This window comes from Gallus gallus, chromosome 12 (genome assembly GCF_016699485.2).
Source record: "Gallus gallus isolate bGalGal1 chromosome 12, bGalGal1.mat.broiler.GRCg7b, whole genome shotgun sequence".
Lineage (NCBI taxonomy): Eukaryota > Metazoa > Chordata > Aves > Galliformes > Phasianidae > Gallus > Gallus gallus.
Window position 1 is genome coordinate 1,077,871 of NC_052543.1, and position 20,273 is coordinate 1,098,143.

Below are 20,273 nucleotides of genomic sequence, written 5' to 3' on the forward strand. Positions count from 1 at the left end.
ATGTTCTTGCCCATGCTGGCCTTCTCCCCTGCCCAGTCAATGCGGTCCCACCTACAGCCTTCCTCCCACAGAGGGCAGGGAGAGCTGAGCAGGCAGTGAGAGCTGGAAAGCAGAGCAGGAAGAGCAGAAGAACCTGAAGGCCACAAAGTCTTACAGAACAAAAGATCTTATCCTGCCTGAGAGTTGTGGGTGGGATGAGAGTCTGCTTATGGGGAAAGAGTGGAAAGGAGAATTGAAACAGAGCATTTCCTGCCTGTGGACTTCAGGGTGGTAGATAAGCCAGGCTGGATAAGGGATGTCCCTCCCAGCCTTGCCAGAGAAGCCAGATGCTGCCATCTGTCCCACTCCAATTCCTCCTTGCTCAAACAATTTCTGGCCCAGTTGGTGAGAAAGGTAAGAAATCAAATCCACGACTGCCCTATAGCCAAGGAAGCAGAAGGCTAACTTAGCTAAATAACATAACTGCTGACTGAGAACTTCTCTCCACCCTCCCTCCTCAGTGCCTGAAACTGAACAACTGGATGGAAAATGAGCCCTCCCCCAGACCATGGTTACACCAGTGGCACTGCTGTCCCTTTGATGTGAGCAGATCCACAGCCACTCTCCTGCAGTGCCTCCCCTCCAGCCCTCCTGCTCTGCTCTGGAGGAGGCAGCTTCCAAACAGGCATGTGGGCATCCCTGTGCCCCATGCTGTGTGCAGGCTGGTCTGTGTAATGTGATAAACCATCACTTCCTTCCTCCTGTGCATCACTGCTGTTGCTACCTTGGGTTTGGCAGACCGGTGCTGGCTGTGGAACACACTCAGGTGCTGCCTGGCATACCTACCCTTCCTTGTGACTGCCGGGGCAGACACATTGCGGCCAGGTTTGCACCGTTTCCATTGGCACTACTTTGCCTACTGCCAAAATAAAGGATCTACTTCATCAAACCTGCCTTATATTTAGCAGACACTACCCCCTCTTAGCTCAGTGTTAAGATGGACCCATGCATTAAGCACTCTGGAGCGCACTGCACAACAAACACCAGCTCTGCTCTAATAGACCCAAATGCTCCCCCAGCCTACCCAGACTACCATGCTCTTTGCTTCCACACCACATACAGCCTACCAGAGGCAACGTCTTCCACCTGGACTACCATCAGGCTGAAAGAAATATCAGTTGGTTCTCCTGAGCTTGTGCGTACATTCTCTTTGAAGCAGATGTTAATATACAAGGTAAAGTCCACACTATAACAAAACAGCATCCCCCCTAAATTTAGATATAAGTGCTGCAGTTCATAAGTTATGAGAGAGAAAAATGAAGGGATTCACTTCCGAGTGATAAGGAAGGAATGACAGTAAGCGTTTGACACTGCTTAAATTAGTTTTATTTTGGAGCCATTCAAAATTCAGACTTTGGATGAATTCCTTATGGAGGCAAGTAAAGAATTTGCTGGCACAATGAGGAATAATCTCCTACCCCAACAAATGAAACGGCTTAATTTGATTTAATTTCCCCAATGGTGCAATGAAGAACATTCTTTCCAGATAAGTGTTTCCACTGGCAGTGCTAGTGCTTGTGCTTTTGCTATGCTCAACATCCCCATGTTGCAGACATTTTGCATAGGATGTTATGAGAAGAGCCTGGGGGAATCGAAGGCATTGCTGTGCTCTTCCCTGTGGTACTTCCCTGACCTGCCCATCCATGTGCTGCTGTCCACACCATGCTCACCTGTGCAGCACCGAACATTGTAGCTCATGAAGTCCAGAAATGGGCCTTGTGTGCTTCCTTCTGGGTAGTCCTGAGCACAGACACACCAGTGCAGTAATTCACAGCTGAGAGGCAAAGGCAGGAGAAAAGCTGCAGGCGTAGGGTTCGTGATACAGGAACCAGACATTGCTAATAACCAAGCACACCTTACTGCTAAGCACTGACAGCCACACACAGTAAACATAACGACACGTCCTGTTCCATCTGCACTGTAAGCCGTGTAGTATGAAAGCTTCAGCATCCTTTGAAAAGTCCTCCGGCACAAAGAAATGACCCAACCTAAGGCTGCTCTGTTCAACAGTGATGAAGCCATGAAAACCAGCATTTTCCTTTCTCCTGTCATTCTGTAGTCTGTTTTTCACTTCCAACCTTAAAAGGATGTGAATTACCTGAAAAAAAGAAAAGAAAAAAGAGAAGGAAAAAACCAGAGATGACTGTCTGGTCTCCACAGAACACCCTGATACCAGGTAAATGTTCCTCTTACAGACATGAACATTAGCACCCTCAGATGGCATATTTCATACTATGAATTGCTCAATTACTTCAGAAAGCTGTAGTGGTATTGATGAGCACTGGTGTAAACGCATTGATCTGTTCCCAGTCTTAGCAGTACACACAAAGGATGGAAACACTCAGGGCACTGAGTGTCTGCAACGTGCCTTATTGATTCAATGAAGTGCCAAAATCTGCAATTGTTTTCACACGCTGCATTGCAAAGCCTCAGTTTATAGAGAACTGAGGCCCAATCCAATTTTTGCTTTTTGCAGAAACATTTTGTATGAAGAATTAAATGGGCTGTAAATAACACACATGGATTTTTGCTTGTGCTTATGGTGTGGTTTTACTCAAATGGAACACAACACAGATTTGTACAACACAAGAGTTCGCGGTGATTTTTTAGCTTAGATGAGCATAAGTTTAATAAACATTCCTGTCTGAAGGATGCTGGGTCAGTGTGTCTGCCCAGGGCTCCAGAGCTCTCCTCCCTCTGCACAGCCTGTGCAGAAGTGAGCCCGATCTGATCTGCTGCATACAGTCACTGTGCACACACACTGAGTTTCCTGAATGCATATAAAAGCCACTTGCAAAAGCCCAGGACAGCAGCAGCCAGAAAAACACCGATGTCCCACAAAAAAAAAAAAAAAAAAAAAAAAAAAAAAGAAAAGAAAAAGAAAAAGCTTATGGCTGACTTTAAGGCTGCTTTAAGCTACTTTAGGACCACATAAAGTTCAGTGCGACTAATGCTGTAACTAATCAGTAGGATTTCAAGGTTTGGCTCTTTACAAAGAAGCAGCTGGCAGTCAGAATGACTTTGTTCTCTGGCACATGCCTCTCTTCACCCTCAAATGAAGTTCTCACTGATACTGTCTGAAATTCCAAGTATGGATTTTTTTGCCAGTGCAATTCTACTGCTTTCCTCAGTACTGTCTGCTCTACCTGCAAGGCTGCTCACAGCTAAGAAACAACTTTTTCTTACGTCCTTGACTTGTTTAACTATTGTGAAGCAGAAGTCTTCTTCTGCCTGCGCTGAGCATGCAGTAGTCGTGTTGCTCATACAGTTGCATTCAAGAGTTGCTGAGGCACTTCTCTGAAAAACCACACAAAGCAGATCTGAGTAAGTGCATGCCCTTTACCATCATTGGCACCTGAACAACTCAAGATTTGCTCCATACTCATTTTTTATCAAGTTAATGGGTATCACAGCCTGCACGGTACACCCAGGAGCCAAAAGATGCCCAAAGGACCACTCTGCTTTCATTACACCTGCAACAGACAGCGAGGCAGGAAGCAGTCACAGCCTCCTAATGGTTTTATTCCAGTGTTTCCATGGGCTCTTATCAAAACAAAGAGCGCTCTGCAACACAGCACATGCTGCTCTCTGCAGGGTCTGCAGGCTCTGCTTTTTTTCTGTCTTTTCTTAAGGTGGAGACTGATCCCTAACTGGCATGTTTTCTGCATAGCTGGGAACAGTCAGCTTCTGTGCTCCAATCCCTTGCAGAGCTCAGAAATTGTGTGTGTTGCTTTGCACCTCCTCCTTCCAAGCTCTGCGTGTCCTGTGGGGCTGCACAACCATCCAGCAGGCAGCAGAGGGGCTCACAGCTCTCTGCAAGGGGAAAGAGAGCATCAGCACTACGTGGATAATGAAACAATCTTCTCGTCTTGGGGTTCTGAAGAGGAGCAGGAAAGAGGGCTGGAGGGAAGGAAAGCACCCAAAGTCCTAAAGAGCATTTGCCCCCTGCCCACTTTTCTCCAGTTACCAGAAAAGCCAACGCTCATCCCATACCTCTGAGTACCAAATGGAGGAAACAGGTTAATGTGCAACTCTGTTACTCATAAGCCACAGGCTGGCCTTCTCTCCTAGAGTTTAATTAGACTCCTCTCCTGAAGCAAACAGTATGCTGTGAAAAGATTTGGGTTCAGAGTTTGGAAAGTTAATAAATGAACTCCGAACAAAGCTGCAGGTCCCAGCACTAGGCAGGTTGCATCAGGTACACAGACATGATTATACTAATTAGATAATAGAAGCACAGTGTAAAACAAATGATGCCTGGATTAAAATACTACAGTGGGTGTTGGAGGTTTTCTCTGTAGGGAGAATGCAGGTGCATACGCGATTCTGGAGGGAAGTGAAGAACACCAAATCTAATTGAAACTACAGGGTGCAAGAGGGAAGGGGCACAGAAGACAGACGGTAATTACAGCAGCTGGAAAGCAGCCAGGACACCGGGGTTAGAGCAGCACTCTGTCAGAAGCCGTTGTCAGATCTTCTGTGGTTACAAACCACCAAGAACCAAGCTTTAATTCTCCTCCAAGCTCCATTTGGCAGCAGGGCATCTGTTGGCAGTCCAAGGCCCTGCTTCCATTTGAGCTGGAAAACAGAAGACACCAGTCTCTTTCCATCCCTGTCCTTTAGTGCCAGTTTTGGTGGTTTCTCACACAAATACTCGCAGCACCTAGGGGAGCCCCTGGTGACATGTCACATCTCTGGAGCTGCACAGCTCCTGGCAGCTGTCCCCTTTAGCAGGGTTTCCTGCACTGCCAAAGCAATGGTGAGCACTGCCCTGTGCAGCCTTCTCTAAATGGCGCCCAGCCATCAGCTCCTCTGGAGACCAACAGCAGCCCAGCGGCAGCAAACAAGCCATCACAGATTCCCTTCTCCAAACTTAAAAAGCCCCAAGCCCCATTTCATCAGACCTATAGCAGCTGAAGGGATCCTTTCAGTTGTAGGGAATGTGGATTGTGCTGCTCCCAGGATATGGCAGTTGCTTTTGGTTTTCATGCTCTTATTACACATTATTCCCCCAGGTTTGGTTTGGAAAGGACATGACTCTCAGTTGCACTTCATTGCACACAGGGAGGATAACTCAGAGCCACTCATTACTGCCAGAACTGCAAGAGACTGTCACGCCAAACAAAATGCCAATACCACGATCTGCTGCTTACAGTACATGTTATTTCCAGACACAACAGAAAAGCAAGGTAACAGTTTAAGTGTATTGAATGTGCCATAAACATCTAAACTGCTGTTGGTATTTTTCTAAAGGATCAGAGAGACATGAGCAAACATAAACCCACTTAATTGGGAACAATTGTGGACATTTGTGCTCACATCAGAACTCCAGAAAGCCCCAGGAACTGGGGCTGCAGAGGTGAAGAATGAGAAAACATTTTGCCCAGCACAGATCCTTGCCACTAACCACTGCATGCATGGAAAAGGCATTTCCTGACAGCCAAAAGAGCTGCAGATTTGGATTTCCAAACATCCCCACTGCTTGAGGCCCATCTGAGCACTTACCTGACTTGTGTTTCCTCTCAGACCAAACCGTGCCTTCTGCCAATGTTTTTATGATGTCAGCATAATGCTCTTGTGAACGTGCTTGCTGGAGTTGTGCAAGTTTGTAATTGTGTGCTTCTGCATTAATTTCTTATCTACCTGTTTGCTACCCTTTCTGCTTCAGAAGCAAGTCTCTCCCTTACCTCACGAGATCAGATCCACTTTAGAACAAGCATTAAAAAAAAAAAGCATTCGTATATAAAGGAACTCTGTTCTAAAATTGCAACTGCCCAGCAGCTACTTCTGTAAGCTTCTCTCCAAACGCCAGCCCTGTGCAGCACATAAAAGAATCATTTCATAGGTGGTGACATTACAGAAATATAAAAGTTGCCATGGAAAGGCTCCTTGGGCACCTCACAAAACCGAGTGGTCAGAAGCATAACGTGACATTATATAGAGGATGGGTTGGGAGAGTGCTGGCATCTCAGTACCTAAGGTCCAACAAAATGTCCCTGCAAGATCCCCAATGGAGGGTCCAAACTGCACCACAGGGAATGTGCATTTTGTAGAGCTGTGTATCCCAGGTGCAGACTTTGTGATGCTTTACTTGGAAAATCCCATTCCAGGCTGCTGGATGGGCGAAGCAGCAGGAGCGGTGCAAGGGAGCATTTCATGGTCTGGCACAAGATTTGCTCTGAAAGAAAGGGGCAAGATTTGTTATTCTGCACTTCAGAAGATATTTGCCCTTGAAAGTGCTGTTGAGGGAATGGCAGTATTCATGATAATCCAAATTCTGGGACATTTTTTGATCCAGACACTGTTAAGGAGAATAAATAAATTGAAAGGTGATCCCATTCTCTTGTAAATATATACATTTATATTTAATCTTTTCTCTGCAAATTCTTGCTTTTGGGGTTTCATGTCTTGGTCATTTTAAAAACTGCATCAGGCACCAATCTGCTAGACAAACAGCAAATCTCCAGGCACTTATTATTCAGCAATGGACTTAAAACGAATGTAACAATTTTTAGTTACCTCCAAGCAAAACAAAACCACATTTCCTAAGGTCTCCAACTTACAAAACCAACAAAAAGAGATGCATTTGTCTTCCTTAGAAGCAGCAGAGAGGAAGTGTACAATTTGCACTGTGAAGGAGACAGATAAATCAGCATACAGAGGCTGACTTCTTGCAGCTCATCTCCTTGGCTGCAGCACATTTTCACTGTTCCAAGCCCAGAAGCAAGGCTGCAGCGCCCATAGAGGATGCAAGTGGCTGACCAAACACTCCAGAAGAGCAAGACTGAGCTTAAGGGACAGCTTCCCTACAGGTGCTCATTAGTCTGTTTGGCTTTGGTTTTTTTTCCCCCAAGGGTGGAAAGAGAAACAAGGGTATCAGTACACATTTGAGCTGCAGAAAGATGAAAAGCAAGTGGGAGAAAAGGACATGTTCAACTCTTATTAGACACTTGCTGCTCAACAAGGTGCTGTTGCCATTCCTTTATCCCAAGAATGGATGCAATTTTCACTCCTGCCTCCAGCAACCTTACGCTTTACTTCTGGGTTTCTTTTCAGGTTTGCACTGTATTTCTCCCAAGGTGAAACTGCTCTACAGGAGAGCTCCCTTGCAACAGGGATGCTCTGGAAGCAGAGCCTCTTACCTCAGCAGGTGTTAGGATGTAGCATTTGTGGAAGGCAGTCTCGTGGAAGAAGCCCTCGGCAGGACATCCACCTAAGCCTCACTTGGCTCTGACTGTGAGCAGACAAACCTCAGTGGCAGCTCTGCCAGGCAAACAGATTGGCTTGAGAGAAGGCAGACAGGTGACCCAGACACAAGGAACATAAACCATGGGTTTGCTTTTTATGGTACCCAGTCAGAAATGCTGTCCTCGCTGTCTGGTCTACAAGGAGCAATATGTCTTTTGCTGTGCCAACACTTAGTGACATTTCATTCAGAAGTGCAGCAGAATGGCATCTGCTGCTGCAATGGCTGTGCTTCCACCCTGGCAAAACTAGGACTAGATTTCAGCTAAATGTCCAGACAGGTTTCAATGCAGTGAAGTCTTCATTCTCTTCACAGGGATGCACAGGGTCTAAGACCTCATTTTGGAGACACAGAAAAACTGCATTTCAGATTTCTATATAAACCACAGGCACCAGAGATGCTGCCTTGTTTGACTTCAGAGAATCAATTCAACTAAGCTTGTGAGAGGAGCACTAAGGTCAGTGGAAAGGAGGAGGAATGTCAAAAGTAAGAATTTGTAGGTCTTCTAGAGAGCCATAAAAAGAGGGAAAGCTCTGGATGGGAGAATATACCTCTTTGTCTCCAGAATCTTTTGTCATGTTTACTTTTCCAATGCACACTCAGGAGGCAGGAAAATCCAAAACTAGCAACATCCTTTGCCAAGATCTGGGGGGAAAATGGGAGAAAAAGGTGTCCAGAGACATCTAGGAGCATTACCGGGTACAGAGGTGCTAACAGCAGGAACCTGGTGCTGCATCCTTGTGATGAGGTGCAAGTCATGGGGCTGGAGGAGTATACAATACTTTCCTGGTAAAGGTTTTATCCTGCTACGTAAGTTTGCTCTGTTTTGAAGAAATCTGAGTCACCTTAAAATCAAGAAGAGACTAAGGAAAGAAAAGGCATGCAGGCACCAACCACGCAGATGCTATTAGCACTTTAACTTTGCCAAGTTAGCAGCCAGGCTGAGAGCAGCGGGATGGTAGAGTATAGCCAAAGTAAAGACACTGAAACCTGCCTTCCAGACAGTAGAAGGCTTCAAAATCTAAACAAAAAATTGCATCTGATGAAGATATAAGCATATTTATGCAATTCTTTACCCACTGTGTCCCCAAGCAGTGTCTACAGCCACTGTAGAAGAATTCACTGGAACAGCATGATGTAGAGGAGGAATAACCAGGACTGGTCAAGCTCCAAAAATTTCCATGTTCCATCCTTGGTTTCTGTAAGAGATCTGAACACACATCACAACAAAACCTCCAGAAACAGTAAGTGCTTCACAGCAAGCAGGTATTGTCAGGTGTATGCCAACACTCAGATCACAGCCAAGTAACTTCCAGGCTCATACCTGAAATCTTGCTGAGACTGGCCACCATGCAGTAGATATCCAGATTTATGCATGCAGGAGATGAGAGAAGCCAGTCTCCTTGCTGCTTTCCAGTGTTACTGCATGCAGAGCTTGAGCTGGTAACATACTGGACTGAGGGAGCTGCCTTCCCCCTGCAGGAGCTCAGGAATCCCTCTGGAGAGCTCCTGCTTCCATTCCCCAAAGCGGGGCAGCTTCATGCCCTGTCAGCCTTGAGGAGCTTCCCTCTCTATCCACATCTCTAGAAGGAAAAGGCAAAGCAAAAATGACCTTGTATCAGCAGAGACAGGCTGTGAGACTGCACACCAGCTGCATCCCTCCTTACACAGGGGCTTCTCGTACTGTCCCGTGGGTCAACAGCATGTGTTTCTCATTATTTCCTCTGGCTTCATGTTACAAAAGACAAGTACAAGGAACTCAGGTTCACCATCAATGGATGGTGGCAGAATTTTATTCAAAAAGAGCAAAACTCTGTAGCTGTCATCAAGATGAAGACTCAGCCCAGTGTTAAATCATGGGTCCTCCAGTGGTTGGCAGAGGCTGCACTGCATGTGCGCATGGGATTAAGCCACAGCTTACTCCAAGCTCCCCATGAAAAAACATTTAACAGCTACCTCCGTACGTCCAGATTAAAAACATAAGTGAAGAAATGCAAAAAGCAGAAGCATGTCTTCAGCACACACAGCTGGGGCCAGCTGGCATGCTGCTGCTGTGGAGCATGGTACGTCTTCGGCAGAGCTGTGACCAGGAGGCAAACTCCCTCAGCTTGAAGCACTCCTGAAGCAAAGCCCCTGGCTCAAGTCTGCCAAGTGTTCTTTACTTGGATGGCAGCTTGCTCATGCTTGGCAACAGTTTGGTGCAATTTGAAGCTGGCTCAAACCTAAAGTGAAACGATTACTGGGACATTTGAAATCTTGCTCCTATTTTTCCTCAGATCTTTCTTATGTAAAAGCTCTGATGTTGGTTGCTGAGCTCCTTAAAACATAATCTGCACAATGTGCCATGGTAAATAAACAGATTTAGACAGCAAGGCCGTTTAGAAGGAGTTTATTTAGAAAGCACACGCATCACTAAAGAGAGCTTATTTCTTATCTAACTCCAAGCACTCAGGAGGCAATCCTTCAGGGGTGTTCTGCAGGCAGCATGAGATTAATTCTGTTTGCAGCACTTATTTTCACTCCCATTAAGAGGCTGTGAGTTCAGTTGGTTTCTTAGCTTAGGAATTAGAGAGAAGCTGGAGACATTAAGCAAAAGAAGAAATGCCTTCCAGCAAACTGACCCATAAGAGGAACCCTCCTGTCAGAATGGGGCGGCCTTCAGCTGAGGCCTGACACACTGAGCCCTGCCTGGCACAGCCTGGACACAGACCCCCATCTTGCTTGAGATCTGGACCCTGACACACCACCCCAGTGACACGTTGCACTTGTGTCACAAACATCCACATTCAGCCTCTGGCAACACTTTGGGATGGCAAAACCTCTGAATTTGCTCTGGAAACCAGGGAAAGTCTTACACGCCCATGCAACCCAGAGGGCCCTCCAGGCCCCACGAAGCCCTGCTTATGTTCTGCATGGACTGAGGGCTCACAAGAGAAGCTGTGGTTTAAAAGTCTGCAGGAGAGATGGCAACTTTAGCTACTACAGAGCCAGAGCTGTGATCTTTGCTGGCTGCTCGCTCACCTGCACCTCAGCGTTTAAATGGGCAGAGACCTACAGTCCTGGAGCTTACCCCAGGATCTGAGCAAAAGTTCCTTCATCTCCCCGAGTCACCCACTTTGAGGCACACAGGGCTATGGGCTCCCTCTGCCTGTTTGCCTGTGATTTTCTGTGCCACCTCACTGACTCGGACAACCCCACATGGTTCCCTGGTTTTTCTTAGACCAGCGTCTGTGGCTGAGACCTGAGAGCATCCAGCTGGTGCCAGGCCCATGCTGGCTTTGTGTGTACTGAATTACCAGCTGCAACAAACAGCAGCTGTTGTACAAACCAGTTAATGCTGCAACACTGGTAAAAAACACTCCAGAGAAACCAGGTTGCTTCCACTGCTTCAGGAAATCAATTCCACACATCACCCTGTTACTCCCCTTTGTCAATCACCCTGTTATTTCCCTTTGTCAAACTCAGTGTTGTGCAAATATATTGCAAATGATAGCTCTTTATAATGTGTACCAGAAAAAAATGCCCACTCTTCAATTCACGTATAACCTTTGGCCCATGAGACAAACAGCTTGTGCCTGGCTGATATGAAGTGACAGGCACAGAGTACTGAGGAGCAAGGAGGTGCTCAGCAGCCTTACAACCCGCTGGAGAAGCAGTTCACCCTCATGGGAGCCCTCTTCCTGGAGACAACATGTGGTAGTGGAGGCAATCGGCATGGTCAGCAACAGCATGGGTGTACTACAGGCTGGTTGTAAGGGTCACACAGAGCAACAGCTCTATATGCTGTCTTTGGGCAGTAAAATCATCGTGCCTTGGCACCTGTCCTCTGGAGACAGTGTGGGCCCTGTAGTACTTCTTTCACCAGAACATCACCTGATCAGCATTTCTTACTAATGCAAAAAAGCCATGGGATTTTCTTTACACAAAGAAGTAGGCTGCTGAGCACGGTCGTTTTCCTCACATTATTCTATCAATAACTTTCCTGAAAGCCCCTCGGCTTTCAGACTTAAAGCTTACAGTACTGTCACAGCACTGCACTGCTGCAGCCAAAGAGGCTGAGCTGAGGTCTCCCTTCCTCTCATTTGTTCTTAGCATCTTTCCACATCTGAATATTTACTCTAACAAGTGACAGCCACTCAGACAAACACAGTTTTGCAAACGAAGCAAGTAAGCCATCTTGAAGACATCTCCAGCTACCTGGAAAAATCAAATCCAAACCCTTTGTAAAAGCAGGGGTCCCTCTACTATGGCATTTCAAGACACACTGCAGCACTCCCTGACTGCCTCTGGGTGATGCTTTCTAGGAATTTTTGGTGCCATGAGCCTTTCTGCCATCTTCTAATGCAGCTATGTGCTCTGCCACCTCACAGTCACACTGTATTTCTCAGCTTTTACTCACTACCACAACTTGGCAAATACACTAGTTTGTACTTTGGATTTAATGTTATAGGTCTATGCCACTCAAAGCACTGCTGCCCATTTCTACGTACATAACTCTCATTTCCAGGTGGGCTCTTTATGTAAACAAAGTGCTTTTGAGTCTATTTCCTTAATCCTGCTAGCCTGGCAGTTGCATCCATTCATCCACTGTCATTTCTCACAGTCCCTGAAATTCTTTAGGGCAGTTGTGTCTTGATTTTCCTGTAACAACAGGCTGCTCCAAACTAGTCTGTCCACTCAACACGTCACATATTTCCTCATCTAAGAGTCACAGACTGACCCCTAAAAGTCCCCATAAGATTCAAAGCCCTCTGTGATAAATGCGTTGATGACATCATCCAACCTTACTGTGAACATCCTGTGTTGAGAAGTTGTCAGCAGGCATAGCTCTTTCTCACAGCAGTACATGCACAACGAATGCCCCCAGAAGGAGCGTAAGTCCTTAGCTGACAGTGAGTAATTCCTTCACTAGGAAACATGTAGGACAATATCATTCAGTGCTACGTTTGTGCCAATACAGCAGCGCTGAGTGATCAAAGCTCTGGGTGGAAACTTCTTAGGGACCCAAAGGAAGAGCTGCCTGTAAATGAAATTTCTGAAAACTACTTTATGCTTTGTTATATGACTGCGCTGGAAAAAGGTAAGGAGCTATCCTTTTTGCTGAGGAACAGAATTCATCCCTGCAGTTATCCAGACAGCACTGATAAACATCTGCTTCTTTCTAAAGGGCCTGTACAAGGGCAGCCATAGAGATGTTTGTTCAGAGCAGGGCCTTGTCACAACCAGTGTTGCCCTAAGCCTTGTCGGACGCTGACCTTCCAGCCCAGACCTGAAGTCCTCCAGCATCCTGCTGCAAAGCTGATATCAGGTGTTCACAGTGTGTAATGAGGTCAGTGACCCCAAGCCTCTCATCCTCTGAGAAGCACCCAGTCCTCAGCTTGCAGAATTGTCTGAAAATTCTGGTACAAAAAGTCAGAATGTCACACATTACAAGTGCAGCTTGTTAGCAGAGGCTGTTCACAGAGCTTTAAGCTGGTAACAGACATGAATAATTCTCTGAATGAGGTAAAACATGCATACATGTGGTGACTTATAACTATGCTCAGAGCAAGGTTTTTAGTATTTTCAAGTGCACTAACTATATGAGAAGAGTTGCTGAAAGGGCTCTTCCAGAACAAATGACGCAAGAGTGAACAAATCTGCCCAGAGCCTGCTGTAAAGGACCTACTGGAATCTACCAGCTGTGTTTCTTGTGTTATCACCACCACATAAGCATCACAGAAGTCTAGAGAAAGGGTTTCCCAAATGGACATTTCAAAAACCAGCACTGATCCTCCTCTCACATGTTCTGTGATGGAAGACCTGTCTGGCCTATCAAGCAAGAGCTGGTTCTCTTCCTTCTAACTTTCACACAGTACTTAGAAAAAAGACATCCAGAAATGGTCCTACTCATCACTGGGAAACAATTAAAATCCTTTTGTGCTTTCCTTCAGCCTTTTGGCTACTCATTTACTACAGTCAGCTCTAATGTCTTTATGAGTGTGTGACCATTAACAAAACCTGGGAATGGTGAAAAAAAATCCAGCAGATAAACCCATCCTTCAGTATCTTGATGGTCACACTTCCCTCTTCACAGAGCAGTGATACCGAGTTGAACAAAAGCTGCTGTAGTGCGAGCTCCATGTAAGGCAGGCACTTCTTCACAAGGTTTTGAGATGCTCTTTGCTGCATTCATAGTTGCCACCAAGTGGTGGCAACCCCTCTAGAGATGGATAGTCCCATTACAGTGCATCCCCATTTCAATGGCAAAATAAAAAATAAATACATAGAAAATAAACCAACAGACAATGCACCAAGTCATAGAAGTTTATTGGGCAGCAATGCCACCCTTACAGGAACCATGGCTATGTCGTGAAGGATGGGACTATATATCTCAGTGGTTATTCAGATTAACAAATAAGACATTCTCTTCACACAAGATACAGATCAGCAGTTCATAAATCATCTGGAGAGGGAAAACGCAGGCTCTGATATATGTAACATGGCATATTATCAGGCATGCAGTGCTTAGCATTGCTCATTTGTTTTGTTCACACCCATTATGCAGCCTGTGGCTGACAGCAGCCCTCACACCAGGAGCACCAAGAGCTGCTGGTCACCACCCAGCACTGCCATGCACCCAGTGCCCACTCCTGGATGGGAAAGCCACTGGAGGAACACAGTGGGCCACAGAGAGTGAGCATATGAGCTCTGCCCTAGGCAAAGCTTTCACCTGCTCACTAAACGGCTGCACAGGTTTTATGTGACTTTTTACTTTGGAATTCAGTAACAGTAGTTACCATAGCAATTTCCACATCACTTGGTACTTGTGCTACCTCTGAGAGTCGGAGCATCTTTTATAGAAACTCTTACCAATGGACCATGTGCACTTCTGATTTTTAGACATCTTTCGGAGGAAAAGAGACATCTTACACTTCCCAAGATTTTAGAATCCTGTTGAAAAGTGGAACCTTTGTTTCAAGGGGGAATGTGGTGTATTGCACAGTAGAAACTTATTGCATTTCAGAGGAGAGAGAAGAAAGCAGCTCGTTCCAGAAGCATTCATCATCTGCAAACCATCCACAAAGGGTACAGAAACACGTCTGCCAAAAAGAAGACCCTTGCTCAGTCAAAGATACAGCATGCTTAAAGAGAAGTTTTGTTTCCATGGTGACTGAATTTGGAGTAGGAACATCCCCTGCATCAGCCACGGCTAGATCAAAAACCCAGTTGCTTTTGTTCACTCCACGCGCTGGGTTATTAACCCTGCCTCGTCCAAACAAACATCCCCTTTGTATTCTGCTCGTCCCTTTTGCTGTGCACAGCTTCTCTTTGTAAATGAAGCAAGAAAAAGCAGGAAGGTCCAAACAAACGTGAACAGCCCGATCACGCAGTCCTAATAATTAGAAATAATGCTATTTTCCAATATCAAACCCGAATTTTTAGAAAACACCATTTTTGAAAGGACATCAGCAAGCATTGTGCTGGACACAATTAACAGTGACCAATGATGTAAAGGTTTTCCTTTCCTCACATCTCAGACATAAAAATCTTAGCCTTCATTTATCTTATCCATCCCACAGATTTCTACAGTATGGCAAAAGAGGGGTTCTCAGAAGCCAGCTTTGAAAGGATGATGACCTGGGGCACGGACACGTGTAGGAAACAGCAAATTAGGGCTGAAGGGCCTCAGCAGAGGCATTTTTATCAGCCATCTGCTCGCTTAGAATTCTGACCTCCCCTACATCAAAGATTTGGCAGTGGTTTCACCTCAGCCAGCCAGATTGCCACTATCCAGCCCAATGCCAGGCACTGGACCCCAGGCAGGAGCTGCTAGCTTGAGCATCTCATGGGATGCACTGCCAAAGCACCACATGGTGCACACTATGAAAGCCATTAACACTGTGAATGTGTCACTTTCTGCTGCTCCTTAATTCACCTGACGCTCAGCCTCAGGTCACACTCACTGAAGCCACAATTTCTGATGCGGATGAGATAATTTGCTGAACCATCACAGCTGCTCCAATGGAGGTTAAATCTTGATGCTATATCCATGGATCTGTGCAGCCACACTTCCCAGCCAGTGCTCCCTGTAGCTTTCTACCCTGCAGCATGAGGAGAGGGGACATGACAGCACCCTGAGGGACTTGGCATGGAAGGCAACTGCTTTGTCTGAGCTCTGGAAAAAAAATAATTCAATAGATTTACCAAAGAGCAACTTCATGTTTTCACTGCATAAAGTCACACAGCCAATCCTGCAGGAATTGCATAGTTTTTCACAATGCAACTGCCGTGTCATCTGCTGGAAGGAGGGAACACTCACTCCTGTAGTTCAGAGCTGAGAGCCAGTTCGAGTGGAACAGACAAGTTCAAAGTTCCATCCGCTGTTTCTCAGTGAGAAAGATTTGCGCAGAGGTGACACTGAAAGCCCAAGTGTTGTGCCAGAGCAGCACTGACAGGCTGGTGGTGCTGGGGCTGCTCAGCACCACATGGCTTGCTGACAGTGGGGACAATGGTGGGACCCAGTGCTGCTCTGGGGACATGCTGTCACATGTAGCACATCATTCTGCCACTGAAAACCAAGGGTGAGTTTTTGCACTTTGTTTTTGACAAACAGAGTCAACCAAAACCTCCTGATAGGTTTCTGATTGGGTCCTGCACTTTGGCCACAATAACCCCATGCAGCGCTACAGGCTTGGGGCAGAGTGGCTGGAAGACTGTGTAGAGGAAATGGACCTGGGGGTATTGATTGAGGCTAGACTGAACATGAGCCAGCAGTGTGCCCAGGAGGCCAAGAAGGCCAATGGCATCCTGGCTTGTATCAGAAATAGTGTGGCCAGCAGGAACAGGGAAGTAATTGTCCCCCTGTACTCAGCACTGGTGAGGCCGCACCTCGAGTACTGTGTCCAGTTTTGGGCCCCTCACTGTAAGAAAAACATCGAGGCCCTGGAGCGTGTCCAGAGGAGGGCAACAAAGCTGGTGAGGGGTCTGGAGCACAGACCTTATGAGGAGAGGCTGAAGGAGCTGGGATTGTTCAGTCTAGAGAAGAGGAGGCTCAGGGGAGACCTTATTGCTCTCTATAACTACCTGAAGGGAGGCTGTAGTGAGCTGGGGGTCGGCCTCTTCTCTCGTGTGACAGTGATAGGACTAGAGGGAATGGCTTCAAGCTGCACCAGGGAAGGTTCAGGGTGGACATTAGGAAATACTACTTCTCTGAAAGGGTGGTCAGGCACTGGAATGGGCTGCCCAGAGAGGTGGTGGAATCACTGAGCCTGGAGGTGTCCAGGGTACGTTTGGATGTTGCGTTAACGGACATGGTTTAGTGAGAACTATTGGTGATGGGTGGATGGTTGGACTGGGTGATCCTGTGGGTCTTTTCCAACCTTGGTGATTCTATGATTCTATAGCTGCATAGAAGCTATGGCAATAGAGTGGAAAGAAGCAAAAAGCCCATGATAATTCAAAATACAAACAGAATTCTCTATGGAAGTACAGAAATCAGAGTTAACTCAAAAGCATACTCAGCAGAGTCAGTTGCTCCAGCATTTCTGGCCAGCATATGCCAAGTTGCACAACTGTCAGCACAGAGAACTTCAATTTTTTTTTCGAGCAAACAAAGTGCTTCAGTACTTGTTTCTGAATAAAGGAAAGAATGCCAGCTGCAAGCAACAAACTTGGGAAAACAATGGGCACTAGACATATCCATTTAAACGTACCTGAAGAATTGGAGCCATCATTGCCCAAATTGCCCAATGCTCCCCAGTGCAAGGCTCTCCATCAGTTATTTATATCACTGTCAGGCCTTAGGCTGGAAGTTTACATGCTGGGTGTATGCCTGGAGCAATTACTTTTATCTTTTTTATTTTAATTTCAGCTAAGGCAATACAGTTGTTTCTGAATTAAAATGAAACAGAGCATTGCTTGCCCACCTTAAAAATGCCTCCAATCTCAGCCTTGCCTGCCTCTGCCACCCTGCAAATACGAACACGGCTCAAAGCTTTGGCAACTTGTGGCATCAGAGCAAGCTCATTTTCTGCCATCTCCAGGAAAATCCACCGCAATTTAGCCTGAGTGTTCTAGATCCTTTTCCAGAAGTGCAGCACTCTACACTTCGGCCTTAAAATGTAATGTTTTGTTGACTACTGTCAGCAGCACTGTCCAGAGCCTGCACTACATGCAGTCAAGCAGGGAGAAGACTGGTGCTGAATAAAACATCTCCTGCCTGGAGCCCTTGGCTCTGATGGCCTCTACAACACCACCCTGCCCTGTGAGTAAGCGTCCAGCTAGGCTGATTGGAGAAACAAACAAAGAGAAAACAAGAAGCACAGAGACAATTGAGTCCAATGAATCTGGAAATTCAAAAAGCTTTTCACCAGTGTCTGAAGATGGGAATTTCTCCTATCTGGTTTCAACAGAACCTGTCATGTAAGAGACAACTGAGATTTAATTTTCATTTTCTCTTGAAGCTGAACAAAATGACGATCCAATATTAAGCTTGTTTACAAAAGCTAAGGCTTGAAGTCCTTCCAAAAATAATTTTGTTCTACTTTTATTGAGTCAAATTAAATGCAATGTTCTCACTCAGATGTTATCCACAAACATGACTGTTTACTAAGTCAAATCCTGTGTTACCACCAGCTTGATTCAGCAAATGTGATGAATGGGTCTGCTCCCATCACACATAATGGTGGGTGCCTAATGAGGCAGTGCAAAGCAGCCTCTAAAGATTCCTGCCTCTCAGCTGGCCACCAAATGTACAACCGGGCAGTTAACTCCTAGGCAGCAACAGCTACATGAAATAAGGCTTATCTAAAGATTAGTTCTATTAGAAACACTGGATATCAAATACTTCTGCTCCCAGAATAAGAAACCGCAGGGTGAAAGCTTGGTTCTCCTCACTTCTATGTGAGCTCATGGCTTCATGTTAGGGATTCCAGCTGCAAGCCTCAGCGTGAGCCCTGTCGCTTTCATCATACTTTAAAGAGCTTTCCTCAGAACTGCAACATTTAGAGATACAGTCATGATTTGGTGGTTCTGAGAAGTGTTTTCAGGTCTGGAGGAAAGGTTCTCATTGAGTCATGATGTGCAGGAAGGAACCAGGGAGGAGATGTGGCCCTTTCACCAGATTCAGCCATGATTATCATCTTTAAGAATATCAGATAATGGCAGTAAATGAGATACAAGTAGAGAAGAAAAGATTTGAGACATCGTGCACTGGTGAAGAATTAAAAATTGAGACTAAGTTATAAACTGCAAAATAAGATGCCTGTTCATAGAAGCTGGACAGATTAATATGATGGGAAAAGGTGTCTCACCAGAGGTGCAATGATGAAGGACCAGCACGATAGAAAGGTGCTACAAAGGAAGCAGAGAAGACTGCTTATCCATATCAGAAGATTCCAGGTTCACAGGGGAAAGCTTCACCAAGGAGGGATCTCCAGAAAGAGATCCTTCCCCCCAGGCAGTCAGCCCTTAAATGAGGTCCAAGAGAGGTGCAGCCAGGCCCCACTCCTTCCTATCACTCAGATGAATTGCCTTCACCTGTGCTCCCAGGGCTGACCAGGTCCTTTCTCCAGGTGCTCCATCAGTGGTTCAGGCTGGGACTCAACAGTTCCCATACAGAAGCCCTCTCTGTGACTAACTTGTTAGCGCTTGTGAAAACATAGGAGTTGCTAATCACCAGGGCCTATTACTCAAAGCACCCTTTAGAGCCTCCTGACATCTAGCCTTCCTGAGCTTCTTGAGGGATGAGGAAGGGACAACAACAAGCAATTTGGGAACGGCATTACGTCACTCAGCCCCATCAGAGCCTACAGACTGCAAGAGACGAGATGGCTCGGTGTGCTGTCACATCTCCAGCAGCACTGTCAGCAACTGGCACAGGTAGCCAGCAGCCCTGCATCAGCCATGTCTTGTCCTGCAGATCCATGAGTCCTTCCAAGCTCACTGGTGCTCTCCTTCCAGTTACTCTAATCCCCAGAGCATGGTGATTTTCTGCCAATTTTGCATATGCTGCTGTTTCCAGAAATTCCAGTTCAGTGTTTACACACATTTCACAGTGATCGCTCCTAACAACCATTGAGAGATGGTATTATCATGTTTCTATTTCCTACGAACTGCTGGCTAAGACTGCACTAAAAGTCCTGAGTGCCAGATGGTCTGATTTATGTTATTTATTCTTTCAGCATCTATACAGAGCCATAGGTACTTTATGCATTTTGTCATTTTAAATCATAAACACTTTGCCACCCTCAAATTCTGCCAACTGCCTTGGTTATTACCTTCGCTGCATCATCAGTCACCAGTCAGCATCCCAGGCTTGCCAGCACCACAGCTGATGTACAGTTCAGGGAACTGCAAATCCTGAACAACAAGCATGTCTCAGACAAGCTGAGATCCACCAACAGCATCCACCTCCTGCTCCAGGATTAATGGAAACCGTTGGCAAGCCCTTCAAATTTGGTACCTTTCTTCATGTCTGAGAATTCCTGTGATGGATCCCAAACTGTCAAGCAAAGCCTGCTTGGTGAGCAGCCAGAGTTTTTGCTTGGAAATCTTCTCATTGGTCTTGGGCATCAAGACCAATACTATATATATAATATATATGATATATATATATATAATACTATACTATAATATATATATATATAATACTATACTTGGAAATCAAGTATATGAAATACAACATGAAATCAGAAGCATTTACATTTGTGTGGTTCAGATTACTTGAAACACTGAGTAGACAGAAACAGGGAGTTTGAAAGCTCGTGTTTTTACTTCTCCCAGCAGACCATGAGCTGGAAGTGACTGTCATGAGTACAGGTAGGAAATACCAGTGTATTCCTTTCTCATTTTGAAGTATGTCTATGAGGAAAGACTCTTTGCTAACAGCCAAAAATAAAAGGAAAGCAGAAAGTTATCAAGCAGTCTTGAAAAGGCCATTTGAATTTCCAGCTGAAAATCAGCAAATGTCTAAGTAGACACTTCGGGAGCTTTTCTGAACAGAGCT